The sequence below is a fragment of the Carcharodon carcharias genome, chromosome 2 (assembly GCF_017639515.1).
Source record: "Carcharodon carcharias isolate sCarCar2 chromosome 2, sCarCar2.pri, whole genome shotgun sequence".
NCBI classification, from domain to species: domain Eukaryota; kingdom Metazoa; phylum Chordata; class Chondrichthyes; order Lamniformes; family Lamnidae; genus Carcharodon; species Carcharodon carcharias.
The window spans coordinates 121,466,738-121,487,482 of NC_054468.1; the positions used below are offsets into that span (position 1 = coordinate 121,466,738).

Here is a 20,745-nt window from a genome sequence, read left to right on the forward strand (position 1 = left end):
ACTGATCCTTTTGCTGCTACTGGTGGTGGTGCTGCTGCTGGTGGCTGCTGCTGGTGCAGCTGCTGTTGTTTCTCCTGCTGCTGCTGTAGCTATTGTTGCTACTGATCCTGTTGCTGCTACTGATCTTGATACTGCTGCTGCTGGTGGTGTTGGTGCTGCTGTGGCTGCTGCTTTTGCTGGTGCTGCTCTGGCTGTTACTGCTGCTGCTGTTGCTGCTGCTGTTGCCGCTGTTGATGGCGCTGCTCATCCTGTTGCTGCTGTTGCTGCTGCTGCTGCTGCCATTGCTGCTGTTGCTGCTGCTGGTGATGCTGTAGTTGCTGCTGCTGCTGTTATTGCTGCTGCTACTGCTGTTGCTGTTGCTGCTGCTATTGCTGATGCTGCTGTTGCTGCTACTGCTGCTGTCCCTATTGTTGTTCGTGCTGCTGCTTTTGGTGCTGCTGCTGCCAGCTGCTGCAGCTGCTGCTGCTGTTGGTACTGCTGCTGCAGTTGCTGCTGCTGTTGCTGTTGCTGGTGCTTTGGCTGCTGCTACATTTGCTGCGGGTGTTGATTCTGCTGCTGGTGCTTTGGCTGCTCTTGCTCCTGCTGTTGCTGTAGCTATTGCTGCTACTGATCCTGTTGCTGCTACTGGTGGTGGTGCTGCTGCTGGTGCTGCTCTTGCTGTTGCTGCTGGTGTTGCTGCTGTTGCTGCTGCTGGTGATGCTGTAGTTGCTGCTGCTGCTGTTATTGCTGTTGGTACTGCTGTTGCTGTTACTGCTGCTTTTGCTGATGCTGCTGTTGCTGCTACTTCTGCTGTCCCTATTGTTGTTCGTGCTGCTGCTGTTGGTGCTGCTGCTGCTAGCTGCTGTAGCTGCTGGTGCTGTTGGTACTGCTGCTGCTGTTGCTGCTGCTGTTTCTGTTGCTGGGGCTTTGGCTGCTGCTACTGTTGTTGCCGGTGTTGGTGCTGCTGCTGGTGCAGCTGCTGCTGTTGCTCCTGCTGTTGCTGTAGCTATTAATGCTACTGATCCTTTTGCTGCTACTGGTGGTGGTGCTGCTGCTGGTGCTGCTCTTGCTGTTGCTGCTGGTTTTGCTGCTTTTGCAGCTCATGTTGTTACTGCTGTTGCTGCTCCTGCTGCTGTTCCTGTTGCTGTTGGTGCTGCTGCCTTTGGTGCTGCTGCTGGTCGTTGCTGCAGCTGCTGCTGCTGTTGGTACTGCAGCTGCTGTTGCATCCAGTGCTGGTGGCTGCTGCTGGTGCTGCTGCTGTTGTTGCTCCTGCTGTTGCTGTAGCTATTGCTGCTACTGATCCTGTTGCTGCTACTGGTCATGGTGCTGCTGCTGGTACTGCTCTTGCTGTTGCTGCTGGTGTTGCTCCTGTTGCTGCAGATGTAGTTGCTGCTGTTGCTGGTACTGGTGCTGCTGCTCATGCTGTTGCCTCTGCTGTTGCTGGTGCGGGTGCTGCTGATGTTGCTGCTGGTCCTGGTACTGCTGATACTGATGCTGCTGCTGTTGCTGCAAATGATACGGCTGATGCTGCTGCTGCTGCTGCTGCTGATGCTGGTGCTTTGGCTGCTGCTGCTGCTGCTGTTGCTGCTGGTGTTGGTGCTCCTGCTGCTGCTGTTGCTGCTGCTGTTGCTGCAGCTATTGCTGCTACTGATGCTGTTGCTGCTAATGGAGGTGCTGCTGCTGCTGGTGCTGCTGATGCTGGTGCTGCTGCTGTTGCTGCAACTGATACTGCTGCTTGTGCTGTTGCTGTTGCTGTTGCAGCTGGTGATGCTGGTGTTCCTGCTGGGGCTGTTGCTGTTGTAGCTGGTGTTGATACTGCTGCTGCTGGTGGTGTTGATGCTGCTGTGGCTGCTGCTTTTGCTGGTGCTGCTCTGGCTGTTACTGCTGCTGCTGTTGCTGCTGCTGTTGTCGCTGTTGATGGCGCTGCACTTTCTGTTGCTGGTTTTGCTGATGCTGTTGCTGGTACTGCTGCTGTTGCTGCTGCTGCTGCTGCCATTGCTGATGTTGCTGCTGCTGGTGATGCTGTAGTTGCTGCTGCTGCTGTTATTGCTGCTGGTACTGCTGTTGCTGTTGCTGCTGCTATTACTGATGCTGCTGTTGCTGCTACTTCTGTTGTCCCTATTGTTGTTCGTGCTGCTGCTTTTGGTGCTGCTGCTGCCAGCTGCTGCAGCTGCTGCTGCTGTTGGTACTGCTGCTGCTGTTGCTGTTGCTGGTGCTTTGCCTGCTGCTACTGTTGCTGCCGGTGTTGGCGCTGCTGCTGGTGCTTTGGCTGCTGTGGCTCCTGCTGCTGCTACTTCTGCTACTGATCCTGTTGCTGCTAATGGTGGTGGTGCTGCTGCTGGTGCTGCTACTGATCCTGTTCCTGCTACTGGTCATGGTGCTGCTGCTGGTGCTGCTCTTCCTGTTGCTGCTGGTGTTGCTGAAGTTGCTGCTGCTGGTGATGCTGTAGTTGCTGCTGCTGCTGTTATTGCTGCTGGTACTGCTGTTGCTGATGCTGCTGCTATTGCTGATGCTGCTGTTCCTGTTGTTGTTGGTGCTGCTGCTGTTGGTGCTGGTGCTTCTAGTTGCTGCAGCTGCTGGTGCTGTTGGTACTGCTGCTGCTGTTGCTGCTGCTGGTGCTTTGGCTGCTGCTACTGTTGCTGCCAGTGCTGGTGCTGCTGCTGGTGGTGGCTGCTGCTGGTGCAGCTGCTGTTGTTGCTCCTGCTGTTGCTGTAGCTATTGTTGCTACTGATCCTGTTGCTGCTACTGGTCGTGGTGCTGCTGCTGGTGCTGCTCTGGCTGTAACTGCTGGTGTTGCTCCAGTTGCTGCAGATGTATTTGCTGCTGTTGCTGGTACTGGTGCTGCTGCTTATGCTGTTGCTGCTGCTGTTGCTGGTGCTAGTGCTGCTGATGTTGCTGCTGGTTCTGGTGCTGCTGATACTGGTGCTGCTGCTGTTGCTGCAAATGATATGGCTGCTGCTGCTGCTGCTGTTGCTGTAGCTGGTGCTTTGGCGGCTGCTGCTGCTGTTGCTGCTGGTGTTGGTGCTCCTGCTGCTGCTGTTGCTGCTGCTGTTGCTGCAGCTATTGCTGCTACTGATGCTATTGCTGCTACTGGTGGTGCTGCTGCTGCTGGTGCTTCTGATGCTGGTGCTGATGCTGTTGCTGCAACTGATACTGCTGCTGGTGCTGTTGCTGTTGCTCATGCAGCTGGTGATGCTGGTGTTCCTGCTGGTGCTGTTGCTGTTATTGCTGGTGTTGGTACTGCTGCTGCTGGTGGTGTTGGTCCTGCTGTGGCTGCTTCTTTTGCTGGTGCTGCTCTGGCTGTTACTGCTGCTGCTGCTGCTGCTGCTGTTGCCGCTGTTGATGGCGCTGCTCTTCCTGTTGCTGGTGTTGCTGCTGCTGTTGCTGCTGCTGCTGCTGCCATTGCTGCTGTTGCTGCTGCTGGTGATGCTGCATTTGCTGCTGCTGCTGTTATTGCTGCTGGTACTGCTGTTGCTGTTGCTGCTGCTATTGCTGATCCTGCTGTTGCTGCTACTGCTGCTGTTCCTGTTGTTGTTGGTGCTGCTGCTGCTGTTGCTGCTGCTGTTGCTGGTGCTGGTGCTTTGGCTGCTGCTACTGTTGCTGCCAGTGCTGGTGCTGGTGCTGCTGGTGGCTGTTCCTGGTGCAGCTGCTGTTGTTGCTCCTGCTGTTGTTGTAGCTACTTATGCTACTGATCCTGTTGCTGCTACTGGTCGTGGTGCTGCTGCTGGTGCTGCTCTTGCTGTTGCTGCTGGTGTTGCTCCTGTTGCTGCAGATGTAGTGGCTGCTGTTGCTGGTACTGGTGCTGCTGCTTATGCTGTTGCTGCTGCTGTTGCTGGTGCTAGTGCTGCTGATGTTGCTGCAACTGATACGGCTGCTGCTGCTGCTGTTATTCCATTGCTGGTGCTTTGCCTGCTGCTACTGCTGTTGCTGCTGGTGTTGGCGCTCCTGCTGCTGCTGTTGCTGCTGCTGTTGCTGCAGCTATTGCTGCTACTGATGCTATTGCTGCTACTGGTGGTGCTGCTGCTGCTGGTGCTGCTGATGCTGGTGCTTCTGCAGTTGCTGCAACTGATACTGCTGCTGGTGCTGTTGCTGTTGCTGTTGCTGTTGCAGCTGGTGATGCTGGTGTTCCTGCTGGTGCTGTTGCTGTTGTTGCTGGTGTTGGTACTGCTGCTGCTGGTGGTGTTGGTGCTGCTGTGGCTGCTGCTTTTGCTGGTGCTGCTCTGGCTCTTACTGCTGCTGCTGCTGTTGCCACTGTTAATGGCACTGCTCTTCCTGTTGCTGGTGTTGCTGCTGCTGTTGCTGGTACTGCTGCTGCTGCTGGTGTTGCTGCTGTTGCTGCTGCTGGTGATGCTGTAGTTGCTGCTGCTGCTGTTATTGCTGTTGGTAAAGCTGTTGCTGTTGCTGCTGCTATTGCTGATGCTGCTGTTGCTGCTACTGCTGCCGTCCCTATTGTTGTTCGTGCTGCTGCTGTTGGTGCTGCTGCTGCTAGCTGCTGTAGCTGCTGGTGCTGTTGTTACTGCTGCTGCGGATGCTACTGCTGTTTCTGTTGCTGGTGCTTTGGCTGCTGCTACTGTTGCTGCCGGTGTTGGTGCTGCTACTGGTCCAGCTGCTGCTGCTATTGCTCCTGCTGTTGCTGTAGCTATTGCTGCTACTGATCCTTTTGCTGCTACTGGTGGTGGTGCTGCTGCTGGTGGCTGCTGCTGGTGCAGCTGCTGTTGTTTCTCCTGCTGCTGCTGTAGCTATTGTGGCTACTGATCCTGTTGCTGCTACTGATCTTGATACTGCTGCTGCTGGTGGTGTTGGTGCTGCTGTGGCTGCTGCTTTTGCTGGTGCTGCTCTGGCTGTTACTGCTGCTGCTGTTGCTGCTGCTGTTGCCGCTGTTGATGGCGCTGCTCATCCTGTTGCTGCTGTTGCTGCTGCTGCTGCTGCCATTGCTGTTGTTGCTGCTGCTGGTGATGCTGTAGTTGCTGCTGCTGCTGTTATTGCTGCTGCTACTGCTGTTGCTGTTGCTGCTGCTATTGCTGATGCTGCTGTTGCTGCTACTGCTGCTGTCCCTATTGTTGTTCGTGCTGCTGCTTTTGGTGCTGCTGCTGCCAGCTGCTGCAGCTGCTGCTGCTGTTGGTACTGCTGCTGCAGTTGCAGCTGCTGTTGCTGTTGCTGGTGCTTTGGCTGCTGCTACATTTGCTGCGGGTTTTGGTTCTGCTGATGGTGCTTTGGCTGCTCTTGCTCCTGCTGTTGCTGTATCTATTGCTGCTACTGATCCTGTTGCTGCTACTGGTGGTGGTGCTGCTGATGGTGCTGCTCTTGCTGTTGCTGCTGGTGTTGCTGCTGTTGCTGCTGCTGGTGATGCTGTAGTTGCTGCTGCTGCTGTTATTGCTGTTGGTACTGCTGTTGCTGTTACTGCTGCTATTGCTGATGCTGCTGTTGCTGCTACTGCTGCTGTCCCTATTGTTGTTCGTGCTGCTGCTGTTGGTGCTGCTGCTGCTAGCTGCTGTAGCTGCTGGTGCTGTTGGTACTGCTGCTGCTGTTGCTGCTGCTGTTTCTGTTGCTGGGGCTTTGGCTGCTGCTACTGTTGTTGCCGGTGTTGGTGCTGCTGCTGGTGCAGCTGCTGCTGTTGCTCCTGCTGTTGCTGTAGCTATTAATGCTACTGATCCTTTTGCTGCTACTGGTGGTGGTGGTGCTGCTGGTGCTGCTCTTGCTGTTACTGCTGGTTTTGCTGCTGTTGCAGCTCATGTTGTTACTGCTGTTGCTGCTCCTGCTGCTGTTCCTGTTGCTGTTGGTGCTGCTGCCTTTGGTGCTGCTGCTGGTCGTTGCTGCAGCTGCTGCTGCTGTTGGTACTGCAGCTGCTGTTGCGTCCAGTGCTGGTGGCTGCTGCTGGTGCAGCTGCTGTTGTTGCTCCTGCTGTTGCTGTAGCTATTGCTGCTACTGATCCTGTTGCTGCTACTGGTCATGGTGCTGCTGCTGGTACTGCTCTTGCTGTTGCTGCTGGTGTTGCTCCTGTTGCTGCAGATGTAGTTGCTGCTGTTGCTGGTACTGGTGCTGCTGCTCATGCTGTTGCCTCTGCTGTTGCTGGTGCGGGTGCTGCTGATGTTGCTGCTGGTCCTGGTACTGCTGATACTGATGCTGCTGCTGTTGCTGCAAATGATACGGCTGATGCTGCTGCTGCTGCTGCTGCTGATGCTGGTGCTTTGGCTGCTGCTGCTGCTGCTGCTGCTGCTGGTGTTGGTGCTCCTGCTGCTGCTGTTGCTGCTGCTGTTGCTGCAGCTATTGCTGCTACTGATGCTATTGCTGCTAATGGAGGTGCTGCTGCTGCTGGTGCTGCTGATGCTGGTGCTGCTGCTGTTGCTGCAACTGATACTGCTGCTTGTGCTGTTGCTGTTGCTGTTGCAGCTGGTGATGCTAGTGTTCCTGCTGGTGCTGTTGCTGTTGTTGCTGGTGTTGGTACTGCTGCTGCTGGTGGTGTTGATGCTGCTGTGGCTGCTGCTTTTGCTGGTGCTGCTCTGGCTGTTACTGCTGCTGCTGCTGCTGCTGCTGTTGCCGCTGTTGATGGCGCTGCTCTTCCTGTTGCTGGTGTTGCTGCTGCTGTTGCTGCTGCTGCTGCTACCATTGCTGCTGTTGCTGCTGCTGGTGATGCTGCATTTGCTGCTGCTGCTGTTATTGCTGCTGGTACTGCTGTTGCTGTTGCTGCTGCTATTGCTGATCCTGCTGTTGCTGCTACTGCTGCTGTTCCTGTTGTTGTTGGTGCTGCTGCTGCTGTTGCTGCTGCTGTTGCTGGTGCTGGTGCTTTGGCTGCTGCTACTGTGGCTGCCAGTGCTGGTGCTGGTGCTGCTGGTGGCTGTTCCTGGTGCAGCTGCTGTTGTTGCTCCTGCTGTTGTTGTAGCTACTTATGCTACTGATCCTGTTGCTGCTACTGGTCGTGGTGCTGCTGCTGGTGCTGCTCTTGCTGTTGCTGCTGGTGTTGCTCCTGTTGCTGCAGATGTAGTGGCTGCTGTTGCTGGTACTGGTGCTGCTGCTTATGCTGTTGCTGCTGCTGTTGCTGGTGCTAGTGCTGCTGATGTTGCTGCAACTGATACGGCTGCTGCTGCTGCTGTTGTTCCTTTGCTGGTGCTTTGCCTGCTGCTGCTGCTGTTGCTGCTGGTGTTGGCGCTCCTGCTGCTGCTGTTGCTGCTACTGCTGCTGTCCCTATTGTTGTTCGTGCTGCTGCTTTTGGTGCTGCTGCTGCCAGCTGCTGCAGCTGCTGCTGCTGTTGGTACTGCTGCTGCAGTTGCTGCTGCTGTTGCTGTTGCTGGTGCTTTGGCTGCTGCTACATTTGCTGCGGGTGTTGGTTCTGCTGCTGGTGCTTTGGCTGCTCTTGCTCCTGCTGTTGCTGTAGCTATTGCTGCTACTGATCCTGTTGCTGCTACTGGTGGTGGTGCTGCTGCTGGTGCTGCTCTTGCTGTTGCTGCTGGTGTTGCTGCTGTTGCTGCTGCTGGTGATGCTGTAGTTGCTGCTGCTGCTGTTATTGCTGTTGGTACTGCTGTTGCTGTTACTGCTGCTATTGCTGATGCTGCTGTTGCTGCTACTGCTGCTGTCCCTATTGTTGTTCGTGCTGCTGCTGTTGGTGCTGCTGCTGCTAGCTGCTGTAGCTGCTGGTGCTGTTGGTACTGCTGCTGCTGTTGCTGCTGCTGTTTCTGTTGCTGGGGCTTTGGCTGCTGCTACTGTTGTTGCCGGTGTTGGTGCTGCTGCTGGTGCAGCTGCTGCTGTTGCTCCTGCTGTTGCTGTAGCTATTAATGCTACTGATCCTTTTGCTGCTACTGGTGGTGGTGCTGCTGCTGGTGCTGCTCTTGCTGTTACTGCTGGTTTTGCTGCTGTTGCAGCTCATGTTGTTACTGCTGTTGCTGCTCCTGCTGCTGTTCCTGTTGCTGTTGGTGCTGCTGCCTTTGGTGCTGCTGCTGGTCGTTGCTGCAGCTGCTGCTGCTGTTGGTACTGCAGCTGCTGTTGCGTCCAGTGCTGGTGGCTGCTGCTGGTGCAGCTGCTGTTGTTGCTCCTGCTGTTGCTGTAGCTATTGCTGCTACTGATCCTGTTGCTGCTACTGGTCATGGTGCTGCTGCTGGTACTGCTCTTGCTGTTGCTGCTGGTGTTGCTCCTGTTGCTGCAGATGTAGTTGCTGCTGTTGCTGGTACTGGTGCTGCTGCTCATGCTGTTGCCTCTGCTGTTGCTGGTGCGGGTGCTGCTGATGTTGCTGCTGGTCCTGGTACTGCTGATACTGATGCTGCTGCTGTTGCTGCAAATGATACGGCTGATGCTGCTGCTGCTGCTGCTGCTGATGCTGGTGCTTTGGCTGCTGCTGCTGCTGCTGTTGCTGCTGGTGTTGGTGCTCCTGCTGCTGCTGTTGCTGCTGCTGTTGCTGCAGCTATTGCTGCTACTGATGCTATTGCTGCTAATGGAGGTGCTGCTGCTGCTGGTGCTGCTGATGCTGGTGCTGCTGCTGTTGCTGCAACTGATACTGCTGCTTGTGCTGTTGCTGTTGCTGTTGCAGCTGGTGATGCTAGTGTTCCTGCTGGTGCTGTTGCTGTTGTTGCTGGTGTTGGTACTGCTGCTGCTGGTGGTGTTGATGCTGCTGTGGCTGCTGCTTTTGCTGGTGCTGCTCTGGCTGTTACTGCTGCTGCTGCTGCTGCTGCTGTTGCCGCTGTTGATGGCGCTGCTCTTCCTGTTGCTGGTGTTGCTGCTGCTGTTGCTGCTGCTGCTGCTGCCATTGCTGCTGTTGCTGCTGCTGGTGATGCTGCATTTGCTGCTGCTGCTGTTATTGCTGCTGGTACTGCTGTTGCTGTTGCTGCTGCTATTGCTGATCCTGCTGTTGCTGCTACTGCTGCTGTTCCTGTTGTTGTTGGTGCTGCTGCTGCTGTTGCTGCTGCTGTTGCTGGTGCTGGTGCTTTGGCTGCTGCTACTGTTGCTGCCAGTGCTGGTGCTGGTGCTGCTGGTGGCTGTTCCTGGTGCAGCTGCTGTTGTTGCTCCTGCTGTTGTTGTAGCTACTTATGCTACTGATCCTGTTGCTGCTACTGGTCGTGGTGCTGCTGCTGGTGCTGCTCTTGCTGTTGCTGCTGGTGTTGCTCCTGTTGCTGCAGATGTAGTGGCTGCTGTTGCTGGTACTGGTGCTGCTGCTTATGCTGTTGCTGCTGCTGTTGCTGGTGCTAGTGCTGCTGATGTTGCTGCAACTGATACGGCTGCTGCTGCTGCTGTTGTTCCGTTGCTGGTGCTTTGCCTGCTGCTGCTGCTGTTGCTGCTGGTGTTGGCGCTCCTGCTGCTGCTGTTGCTGCTGCTGTTGCTGCAGCTATTGCTGCTACTGATGCTATTGCTGCTACTGGTGGTGCTGCTGCTGCTGGTGCTGCTGATGCTGGTGCTTCTGCTGTTGCTGCAACTGATACTGCTGCTGGTGCTGTTGCTGTTGCTGTTGCTGTTGCAGCTGGTGATGCTGGTGTTCCTGCTGGTGCTGTTGCTGTTGTTGCTGGTGTTGGTACTGCTGCTGCTGGTGGTGTTGTTGCTGCTGTGGCTGCTGCTTTTGCTGGTGCTGCTCTGGCTGTTACTGCTGCTGCTGCTGTTGCCACTGTTAATGGCACTGCTCTTCCTGTTGCTGGTGTTGCTGCTGCTGTTGCTGGTACTGCTGCTGCTGCTGGTGTTGCAGCTGTTGCTGCTGCTGGTGATGCTGTAGTTGCTGCTGCTGCTGTTATTGCTGTTGGTAAAGCTGTTGCTGTTGCTGCTGCTATTGCTGATGCTGCTGTTGCTGCTACTGCTGCCGTCCCTATTGTTGTTCGTGCTGCTGCTGTTGGTGCTGCTGCTGCTAGCTGCTGTAGCTGCTGGTGCTGTTGTTACTGCTGCTGCGGATGCTACTGCTGTTTCTGTTGCTGGTGCTTTGGCTGCTGCTACTGTTGCTGCCGGTGTTGGTGCTGCTGCTGGTGCTGCTGCTGCTATTGCTCCTGCTGTTGCTGTAGCTATTGCTGCTACTGATCCTTTTGCTGCTACTGGTGGTGGTGCTGCTGCTGGTGGCTGCTGCTGGTGCAGCTGCTGTTGTTTCTCCTGCTGCTGCTGTAGCTATTGTTGCTACTGATCCTGTTGCTGCTACTGATCTTGATACTGCTGCTGCTGGTGGTGTTGGTGCTGCTGTGGCTGCTGCTTTTGCTGGTGCTGCTCTGGCTGTTACTGCTGCTGCTGTTGCTGCTGCTGTTGCCGCTGTTGATGGCGCTGCTCATCCTGTTGCTGCTGTTGCTGCTGCTGCTGCTGCCATTGCTGCTGTTGCTGCTGCTGGTGATGCTGTAGTTGCTGCTGCTGCTGTTATTGCTGCTGCTACTGCTGTTGCTGTTGCTGCTGCTATTGCTGATGCTGCTGTTGCTGCTACTGCTGCCGTCCCTATTGTTGTTCGTGCTGCTGCTTTTGGTGCTGCTGCTGCCAGCTGCTGCAGCTGCTGCTGCTGTTGGTACTGCTGCTGCAGTTGCTGCTGCTATTGCTGTTGCTGGTGCTTTGGCTGCTGCTACATTTGCTGCGGGTGTTGGTTCTGCTGCTGGTGCTTTGGCTGCTCTTGCTCCTGCTGTTGCTGTAGCTATTGCTGCTACTGATCCTGTTGCTGCTACTGGTGGTGGTGCTGCTGCTGGTGCTGCTCTTGCTGTTGCTGCTGGTGTTGCTGCTGTTGTTGCTGCTGGTGATGCTGTAGTTGCTGCTGCTGCTGTTATTGCTGTTGGTACTGTTGTTGCTGTTACTGCTGCTATTGCTGATGCTGCTGTTGCTGCTACTGCTGCTGTCCCTATTGTTGTTCGTGCTGCTGCTGTTGGTGCTGCTGCTGCTAGCTGCTGTAGCTGCTGGTGCTGTTGGTACTGCTGCTGATGTTGCTGCTGCTGTTTCTGTTGCTGGGGCTTTGGCTGCTGCTACTGTTGTTGCCGGTGTTGGTGCTGCTGCTGGTGCAGCTGCTGCTGTTGCTCCTGCTGTTGCTGTAGCTATTAATGCTACTGATCCTTTTGCTGCTACTGGTGGTGGTGCTGCTGCTGGTGCTGCTCTTGCTGTTACTGCTGGTTTTGCTGCTGTTGCAGCTCATGTTGTTACTGCTGTTGCTGCTCCTGCTGCTGTTCCTGTTGCTGTTGGTGCTGCTGCCTTTGGTGCTGCTGCTGGTCGTTGCTGCAGCTGCTGCTGCTGTTGGTACTGCAGCTGCTGTTGCGTCCAGTGCTGGTGGCTGCTGCTGGTGCAGCTGCTGTTGTTGCTCCTGCTGTTGCTGTAGCTATTGCTGCTACTGATCCTGTTGCTGCTACTGGTCATGGTGCTGCTGCTGGTACTGCTCTTGCTGTTGCTGCTGGTGTTGCTCCTGTTGCTGCAGATGTAGTTGCTGCTGTTGCTGGTACTGGTGCTGCTGCTCATGCTGTTGCCTCTGCTGTTGCTGGTGCGGGTGCTGCTGATGTTGCTGCTGGTCCTGGTACTGCTGATACTGATGCTGCTGCTGTTGCTGCAATTGATACGGCTGATGCTGCTGCTGCTGCTGCTGCTGATGCTGGTGCTTTGGCTGCTGCTGCTGCTGCTGTTGCTGCTGGTGTTGGTGCTCCTGCTGCTGCTGTTGCTGCTGCTGTTGCTGCAGCTATTGCTGCTACTGATGCTATTGCTGCTAATGGAGGTGCTGCTGCTGCTGGTGCTGCTGATGCTGGTGCTGCTGCTGTTGCTGCAACTGATACTGCTGCTTGTGCTGTTGCTGTTGCTGTTGCAGCTGGTGATGCTAGTGTTCCTGCTGGTGCTGTTGCTGTTGTTGCTGGTGTTGGTACTGCTGCTGCTGGTGGTGTTGATGCTGCTGTGGCTGCTGCTTTTGCTGGTGCTGCTCTGGCTGTTACTGCTGCTGCTGTTGCTGCTGCTGTTGCCGCTGTTGATGGCGCTGCACTTTCTGTTGCTGATGTTGCTGATGCTGTTGCTGGTACTGCTGCTGTTGCTGCTTCTGCTGCTGCCATTGCTGATGTTGCTGCTGCTGGTGATGCTGTAGTTGCTGCTGCTGCTGTTATTGCTGCTGGTACTGCTGTTGCTGTTGCTGCTGCTATTACTGATGCTGCTGTTGCTGCTACTTCTGTTGCCCCTATTGTTGTTCGTGCTGCTGCTTTTGGTGCTGCTGCTGCCTGCTGCTGTTGCTGCTACTTCTGTTGTCCCTATTGTTGTTCGTGCTGCTGCTTTTGGTGCTGCTGCTGCTAGCTGCTGTAGCTGCTGGTGCTGTTGGTACTGCTGCTGCTGTTGCTGCTGCTGTTTCTGTTGCTGGGGCTTTGGCTGCTGCTACTGTTGTTGCCGGTGTTGGTGCTGCTGCTGGTGCAGCTGCTGCTGTTGCTCCTGCTGTTGCTGTAGCTATTAATGCTACTGATCCTTTTGCTGCTACAGGTGGTGGTGCTGCTGCTGGTGCTGCTCTTGCTGTTACTGCTGGTTTTGCTGCTGTTGCAGCTCATGTTGTTACTGCTGTTGCTGCTCCTGCTGCTGTTCCTGTTGCTGTTGGTGCTGCTGCCTTTGGTGCTGCTGCTGGTCGTTGCTGCAGCTGCTGCTGCTGTTGGTACTGCAGCTGCTGTTGCGTCCAGTGCTGGTGGCTGCTGCTGGTGCAGCTGCTGTTGTTGCTCCTGCTGTTGCTGTAGCTATTGCTGCTACTGATCCTGTTGCTGCTACTGGTCATGGTGCTGCTGCTGGTACTGCTCTTGCTGTTGCTGCTGGTGTTGCTCCTGTTGCTGCAGATGTAGTTGCTGCTGTTGCTGGTACTGGTGCTGCTGCTCATGCTGTTGCCTCTGCTGTTGCTGGTGCGGGTGCTGCTGATGTTGCTGCTGGTCCTGGTACTGCTGATACTGATGCTGCTGCTGTTGCTGCAAATGATACGGCTGATGCTGCTGCTGCTGCTGCTGCTGATGCTGGTGCTTTGGCTGCTGCTGCTGCTGCTGTTGCTGCTGGTGTTGGTGCTCCTGCTGCTGCTGTTGCTGCTGCTGTTGCTGCAGCTATTGCTGCTACTGATGCTATTGCTGCTAATGGAGGTGCTGCTGCTGCTGGTGCTGCTGATGCTGGTGCTGCTGCTGTTGCTGCAACTGATACTGCTGCTTGTGCTGTTGCTGTTGCTGTTGCAGCTGGTGATGCTAGTGTTCCTGCTGGTGCTGTTGCTGTTGTTGCTGGTGTTGGTACTGCTGCTGCTGGTGGTGTTGATGCTGCTGTGGCTGCTGCTTTTGCTGGTGCTGCTCTGGCTGTTACTGCTGCTGCTGCTGCTGCTGCTGTTGCCGCTGTTGATGGCGCTGCTCTTCCTGTTGCTGGTGTTGCTGCTGCTGTTGCTGCTGCTGCTGCTGCCATTGCTGCTGTTGCTGCTGCTGGTGATGCTGCATTTGCTGCTGCTGCTGTTATTGCTGCTGGTACTGCTGTTGCTGTTGCTGCTGCTATTGCTGATCCTGCTGTTGCTGCTACTGCTGCTGTTCCTGTTGTTGTTGGTGCTGCTGCTGCTGTTGCTGCTGCTGTTGCTGGTGCTGGTGCTTTGGCTGCTGCTACTGTTGCTGCCAGTGCTGGTGCTGGTGCTGCTGGTGGCTGTTCCTGGTGCAGCTGCTGTTGTTGCTCCTGCTGTTGTTGTAGCTACTTATGCTACTGATCCTGTTGCTGCTACTGGTCGTGGTGCTGCTGCTGGTGCTGCTCTTGCTGTTGCTGCTGGTGTTGCTCCTGTTGCTGCAGATGTAGTGGCTGCTGTTGCTGGTACTGGTGCTGCTGCTTATGCTGTTGCTGCTGCTGTTGCTGGTGCTAGTGCTGCTGATGTTGCTGCAACTGATACGGCTGCTGCTGCTGCTGTTGTTCCGTTGCTGGTGCTTTGCCTGCTGCTGCTGCTGTTGCTGCTGGTGTTGGCGCTCCTGCTGCTGCTGTTGCTGCTGCTGTTGCTGCAGCTATTGCTGCTACTGATGCTATTGCTGCTACTGGTGGTGCTGCTGCTGCTGGTGCTGCTGATGCTGGTGCTTCTGCTGTTGCTGCAACTGATACTGCTGCTGGTGCTGTTGCTGTTGCTGTTGCTGTTGCAGCTGGTGATGCTGGTGTTCCTGCTGGTGCTGTTGCTGTTGTTGCTGGTGTTGGTACTGCTGCTGCTGGTGGTGTTGTTGCTGCTGTGGCTGCTGCTTTTGCTGGTGCTGCTCTGGCTGTTACTGCTGCTGCTGCTGTTGCCACTGTTAATGGCACTGCTCTTCCTGTTGCTGGTGTTGCTGCTGCTGTTGCTGGTACTGCTGCTGCTGCTGGTGTTGCAGCTGTTGCTGCTGCTGGTGATGCTGTAGTTGCTGCTGCTGCTGTTATTGCTGTTGGTAAAGCTGTTGCTGTTGCTGCTGCTATTGCTGATGCTGCTGTTGCTGCTACTGCTGCCGTCCCTATTGTTGTTCGTGCTGCTGCTGTTGGTGCTGCTGCTGCTAGCTGCTGTAGCTGCTGGTGCTGTTGTTACTGCTGCTGCGGATGCTACTGCTGTTTCTGTTGCTGGTGCTTTGGCTGCTGCTACTGTTGCTGCCGGTGTTGGTGCTGCTGCTGGTGCTGCTGCTGCTATTGCTCCTGCTGTTGCTGTAGCTATTGCTGCTACTGATCCTTTTGCTGCTACTGGTGGTGGTGCTGCTGCTGGTGGCTGCTGCTGGTGCAGCTGCTGTTGTTTCTCCTGCTGCTGCTGTAGCTATTGTTGCTACTGATCCTGTTGCTGCTACTGATCTTGATACTGCTGCTGCTGGTGGTGTTGGTGCTGCTGTGGCTGCTGCTTTTGCTGGTGCTGCTCTGGCTGTTACTGCTGCTGCTGTTGCTGCTGCTGTTGCCGCTGTTGATGGCGCTGCTCATCCTGTTGCTGCTGTTGCTGCTGCTGCTGCTGCCATTGCTGCTGTTGCTGCTGCTGGTGATGCTGTAGTTGCTGCTGCTGCTGTTATTGCTGCTGCTACTGCTGTTGCTGTTGCTGCTGCTATTGCTGATGCTGCTGTTGCTGCTACTGCTGCCGTCCCTATTGTTGTTCGTGCTGCTGCTTTTGGTGCTGCTGCTGCCAGCTGCTGCAGCTGCTGCTGCTGTTGGTACTGCTGCTGCAGTTGCTGCTGCTATTGCTGTTGCTGGTGCTTTGGCTGCTGCTACATTTGCTGCGGGTGTTGGTTCTGCTGCTGGTGCTTTGGCTGCTCTTGCTCCTGCTGTTGCTGTAGCTATTGCTGCTACTGATCCTGTTGCTGCTACTGGTGGTGGTGCTGCTGCTCGTGCTGCTCTTGCTGTTGCTGCTGGTGTTGCTGCTGTTGCTGCTGCTGGTGATGCTGTAGTTGCTGCTGCTGCTGTTATTGCTGTTGGTACTGTTGTTGCTGTTACTGCTGCTATTGCTGATGCTGCTGTTGCTGCTACTGCTGCTGTCCCTATTGTTGTTCGTGCTGCTGCTGTTGGTGCTGCTGCTGCTAGCTGCTGTAGCTGCTGGTGCTGTTGGTACTGCTGCTGATGTTGCTGCTGCTGTTTCTGTTGCTGGTGCTTTGGCTGCTGCTACTGTTGTTGCCGGTGTTGGTGCTGCTGCTGGTGCAGCTGCTGCTGTTGCTCCTGCTGTTGCTGTAGCTATTAATGCTACTGATCCTTTTGCTGCTACTGGTGGTGGTGCTGCTGCTGGTGCTGCTCTTGCTGTAACTGCTGGTTTTGCTGCTGTTGCAGCTCATGTTGTTACTGCTGTTGCTGCTCCTGCTGCTGTTCCTGTTGCTGTTGGTGCTGCTGCCTTTGGTGCTGCTGCTGGTCGTTGCTGCAGCTGCTGCTGCTGTTGGTACTGCAGCTGCTGTTGCGTCCAGTGCTGGTGGCTGCTGCTGGTGCAGCTGCTGTTGTTGCTCCTGCTGTTGCTGTAGCTATTGCTGCTACTGATCCTGTTGCTGCTACTGGTCATGGTGCTGCTGCTGGTACTGCTCTTGCTGTTGCTGCTGGTGTTGCTCCTGTTGCTGCAGATGTAGTTGCTGCTGTTGCTGGTACTGGTGCTGCTGCTCATGCTGTTGCCTCTGCTGTTGCTGGTGCGGGTGCTGCTGATGTTGCTGCTGGTCCTGGTACTGCTGATACTGATGCTGCTGCTGTTGCTGCAATTGATACGGCTGATGCTGCTGCTGCTGCTGCTGCTGATGCTGGTGCTTTGGCTGCTGCTGCTGCTGCTGTTGCTGCTGGTGTTGGTGCTCCTGCTGCTGCTGTTGCTGCTGCTGTTGCTGCAGCTATTGCTGCTACTGATGCTATTGCTGCTAATGGAGGTGCTGCTGCTGCTGGTGCTGCTGATGCTGGTGCTGCTGCTGTTGCTGCAACTGATACTGCTGCTTGTGCTGTTGCTGTTGCTGTTGCAGCTGGTGATGCTAGTGTTCCTGCTGGTGCTGTTGCTGTTGTTGCTGGTGTTGGTACTGCTGCTGCTGGTGGTGTTGATGCTGCTGTGGCTGCTGCTTTTGCTGGTGCTGCTCTGGCTGTTACTGCTGCTGCTGTTGCTGCTGCTGTTGCCGCTGTTGATGGCGCTGCACTTTCTGTTGCTGATGTTGCTGATGCTGTTGCTGGTACTGCTGCTGTTGCTGCTTCTGCTGCTGCCATTGCTGATGTTGCTGCTGCTGGTGATGCTGTAGTTGCTGCTGCTGCTGTTATTGCTGCTGGTACTGCTGTTGCTGTTGCTGCTGCTATTACTGATGCTGCTGTTGCTGCTACTTCTGTTGTCCCTATTGTTGTTCGTGCTGCTGCTTTTGGTGCTGCTGCTGCCAGCTGCTGCAGCTGCTGCTGCTGTTGGTACTGCTGCTGCTGTTGCTGTTGCTGGTGCTTTGCCTGCTGCTACTGTTGCTGCCGGTGTTGGTGCTGCTGCTGGTGCTTTGGCTGCTCTTGCTCCTGCTGCTGCTGTAGCTACTTCTGCTACTGATCCTGTTGCTGCTGCTGGTGGTGGTGCTGCTGCTGGTGCTGCTACTGATCCTGTTCCTGCTACTGGTCATGGTGCTGCTGCTGGTGCTGCTCTTGCTGTTGCTGCTGGTGTTGCTGAAGTTGCTGCAGCTGGTGATGCTGTAGTTGTTGCTGCTGCTGTTATTGCTGCTGGTACTGCTGTTGCTGATGCTGCTGCTATTGCTGATGCTGCTGTTCCTGTTGTTGTTGGTGCTGCTGCTGTTGGTGCTGCTGCTTCTAGTTGCTGCAGCTGCTGGTGCTGTTGGTACTGCTGCTGCTGCTGCTGCTGCTGGTGCTTTGGCTGCTGCTACTGTTGCTGCCAGTGCTGGAGCTTCTGCTGCTGGTGGCTGCTGCTGGTGCAGCTGCTGTTGTTGCTCCTGCTGTTGCTGTAGCTATTGTTGCTACTGATCCTGTTGCTGCTACTGGTCGTGGTGCTGCTGCTGGTGCTGCTGTTGCTGTAACTGCTGGTGTTGCTGCTGTTGCTGCAGATGTAGTTGCTGCTGTTGCTGGTACTGGTGCTGCTGCTTATGCTGTTGCTGCTGCTGTTGCTGGTGCTAGTGCTGCTGATGTTGCTGCTGGTTCTGGTGCAGCTGATACTGTTGCTGCTGCTGTTGCTGCAACTGATACGGCTGCTGCTGCTGTTGTTGCTGTAGCTGGTGCTTTGGCTGCTGCTGCTGCTGTTGCTGCTGTTGTTGGTGCTCCTGCTGCTGCTGTTGCTGCTGCTGTTGCTGCAGCTATTGCTGCTACTGATGCTATTGCTGCTACTGGTGGTGCTGCTGCTGCTGGTGCTGCTGCTGCTGGTGCTGCTGCTGTTGCTGCAACTGATACTGCTGCTGGTGCTGTTCCTGTTGCTGTTACAGCTGGTGATGCTGGTGTTCCTGCTTGTGCTGTTGCTGTTGCTGCTGGTGTTGGTACTGCTGCTGCTGGTGGTGTTGGTGCTGCTGTGGCTGCTGCTTTTGCTGGTGCTGTTCTGGCTGTTACTGCTGCTGCTGCTGTTGCCACTGTTGATGGTGCTGCTCTTCCTGTTGCTGGTGTTGCTGCTGCTGTTGCTGGTACTGCTGCTGCTGCTGGTGTTGCTGCTGTTGCTGCTGCTGGTGATGCTGTAGTTGCTGCTGCTGCTGTTATTGCTTCTGGTACTGCTGTTGCTGTTGCTGCTGCTATTGCTGATGCTGCTGTTGCTGCTACTGCTGCTGTCCCTATTGTTGTTCGTGCTGCTGCTTTTGGTACTGCTGCTGCCAGCTGCTGCAGATGCTGCTGCTGTTGGCACTGCTGCTGCTGTTGCTGCTGCTGTTGCTGTTGCTGGTGCTTTGCCTGCTGCTACTGTTGCTGCTGGTGTTGGTGCTGCTGCTGGTGCTTTGGCTGCTGTTGCTCCTGCTGTTGCTGTAGCTATTGCTGCTACTGATCCTGTTGCTGCTACTGGTGCTGGTGCTGCTGCTGGTGCTGCTGTTCCTGTTGTTGTTGGTGCTGCTGCTGTTGGTGCTGGTGCGTCTAGTTGCTGCAGCTGCTGGTGCTGTTGGTACTGCTGCTGCTGTTGCTGCTGCTGGTGCTTTGGCTGCTGCTACTGTTGCTGCCAGTGCTGGTGCTGCTGCTGGTGGTGGTTGCTGCTGGTGCAGCTGCTGTTGTTGCTCCTGCTGTTGCTGTAGCTATTGTTGTTACTGATACTGTTGCTGCTACTGGTCGTGGTGCTGCTGCTGGTGCTGCTCTGGCTGTAACTGCTGGTGTTGCTCCTGTTGCTGCAGATGTAGTTGCTGCTGTTGCTGGTACTGGTGCTGCTGCTTATGCTGTTGCTGCTGCTGTTGCTGTAGCTGGTTCTTTGGCTGCTGCTGCTGCTGTTGCTGCTGGTGTTGGTGCTCCTGCTGCTGCTGTTGCTGCTGCTGTTGCTGCTGGTTCTGGTGCTGCTGATACTGGTGCTGCTGCTGTTGCTGCAAATGATACGGCTGCTGCTGCTGCTGTTGTTGCTGTAGCTGGTGCTTTGGCTGCTGCTGCTGCTGTTGCTGCTGGTGTTGGTGCTCCTGCTGCTGCTGTTGCTGCTGCTGTTGCTGCAGCTATTGCTGCTACTGATGCTATTGCTGTTACTGGTGGTGCTGCTGCTGCTGGTGCTTCTGATGCTGGTGCTGATGCTGTTGCTGCAACTGATACTGCTGCTGGTGCTGTTGCTGTTGCTGTTGCAGCTGGTGATGCTGGTGTTTCTGCTGGTGCTGTTGCTGTTGTTGCTGGTGTTGGTACTGCTGCTGCTGGTGGTGTTGGTCCTGCTGTGGCTGCTGCTTTTGCTGGTGCTGCTCTGGCTGTTAATGCTGCTGCTGTTGCTGCTGCTGTTGCCGCTGTTGATGGCGCTGCTCTTCCTGTTGCTGGTGTTGCTGCTGCTGTTGCTGCTGCTGCTGCTGCCATTGCTGATGTTGCTGCTGCTGGTGATGCTGCATTTGCTGCTGCTGCTGTTATTGCTGCTGGTACTGCTGTTGCTGTTGCTGCTGCTATTGCTGATCCTGCTGTTGCTGCTACTGCTGCTGTTCCTGTTGTTGTTGGTGCTGCTGCTGCTGTTGCTGCTGCTGTTGCTGGTGCTGGTGCTTTGGCTGCTGCTACTGTTGCTGCCAGTGCTGGTGCTGCTGCTGGTGGTGGCTGCCCCTGGTGCAGCTGCTGTTGTTGCTCCTGCTGTTGTTGTAGCTACTTTTGCTACTGATCCTGTTGCTGCTACTGGTCGTGGTGCTGCTGCTGGTGCTGCTCTTGCTGTTGCTGCTGGTGTTGCTCCTGTTGCTGAAGATGTAGTTGCTGCTGTTGCTGGTACTGGTGCTTCTGTTTATGCTGTTGCTACTGCTGTTGCTGGTGCTAGTGCTGCTGATGTTGCTGCTGGTTCTGGCGCTGCTGATACTGTTGCTGCTGCTGTTGCAGCAACTGATACGGCTGCTGCTGCTGCTGTTGTTGCTGCTGCTGGTGCTGCTCTTGCTGTTGCTGCTGGTGTTGCTCCTGTTGCTGCAGATGTAGTGGCTGCTGTTGCTGGTACTGGTGCTGCTGCTTAAGCTGTTACTGCTGCTGTTGCTGGTGCTAGTGCTGCTGATGTTGCTGCAACTGATACGGCTGCTGCTGCTGCTGTTGTTCCGTTGCTGGTGCTTTGCCTGCTGCTGCTGCTGTTGCTGCTGGTATTGGCGCTCCTGCTGCTGCTGTTGCTGCTGCTTTTGCTGCAGCTATTGCTGCTACTGATGCTATTGCTGCTACTGGTGGTGCTGCTGCTGCTGGTGCTGCTGATGCTGGTGCTTCTGCTGTTGCTGCAACTGATACTGCTGCTGGTGCTGTTGCTGTTGCTGTTGCAGCTGGTGATGCTGGTGTTCCTGCTGGTGCTGTTGCTGTTGTTGCTGTTGTTGGTACTGCTGCTGCTGGTGGTGTTGGTGCTGCTGTGGCTGCTGCTTTTGCTGGTGCTGCTCTGGCTCTTACTGCTGCTGCTGCTGTTGCCACTGTTGATGGCACTGCTCTTCCTGTTGCTGGTGTTGCTGCTGCTGTTGCTGGTACTGCTGCTGCTGCTGGTGTTGCTGCTGTTGCTGCTGCTGGTGATGCTGTAGTTGCTGCTGCTGCTGTTATTGCTGTTGGTAAAGCTGTTGCTGTTGCTGCTGCTATTGATGATGCTGCTGTTGCTGCTACTGCTGCCGTCCCTATTGTTGTTCGTGCTGCTGCTGTTGCTGCTGCTGCTGCTAGCTGCTGTAACTGCTGGTGCTGTTGGTACTGCTGCTGCTGATGCTACTGCTGTTTATTTTGCTGGTGCTTTGGCTGCTGCTACTGTTGCTGCCGGTGTTGGTGCTGCTGCTGGTGCAGCTGCTGCTGTTGCTCCTGCTGTTGCTGTAGCTATTGTTTTTACTGATCCTGTTGCTGCTACTGATCTTGATACTGCTTCTGCTGGTAGTGTTGGTGCTGCTGTGG

At 55.5% G+C, this 20,745-nt stretch overlaps 1 pseudogene; it reads right to left on the reverse strand.

Moving 5' to 3' along the window:
* Positions 1 to 20,745, reverse strand: part of LOC121288187 — a 30,401-nt pseudogene that overhangs the window by 923 nt on the left and 8,733 nt on the right.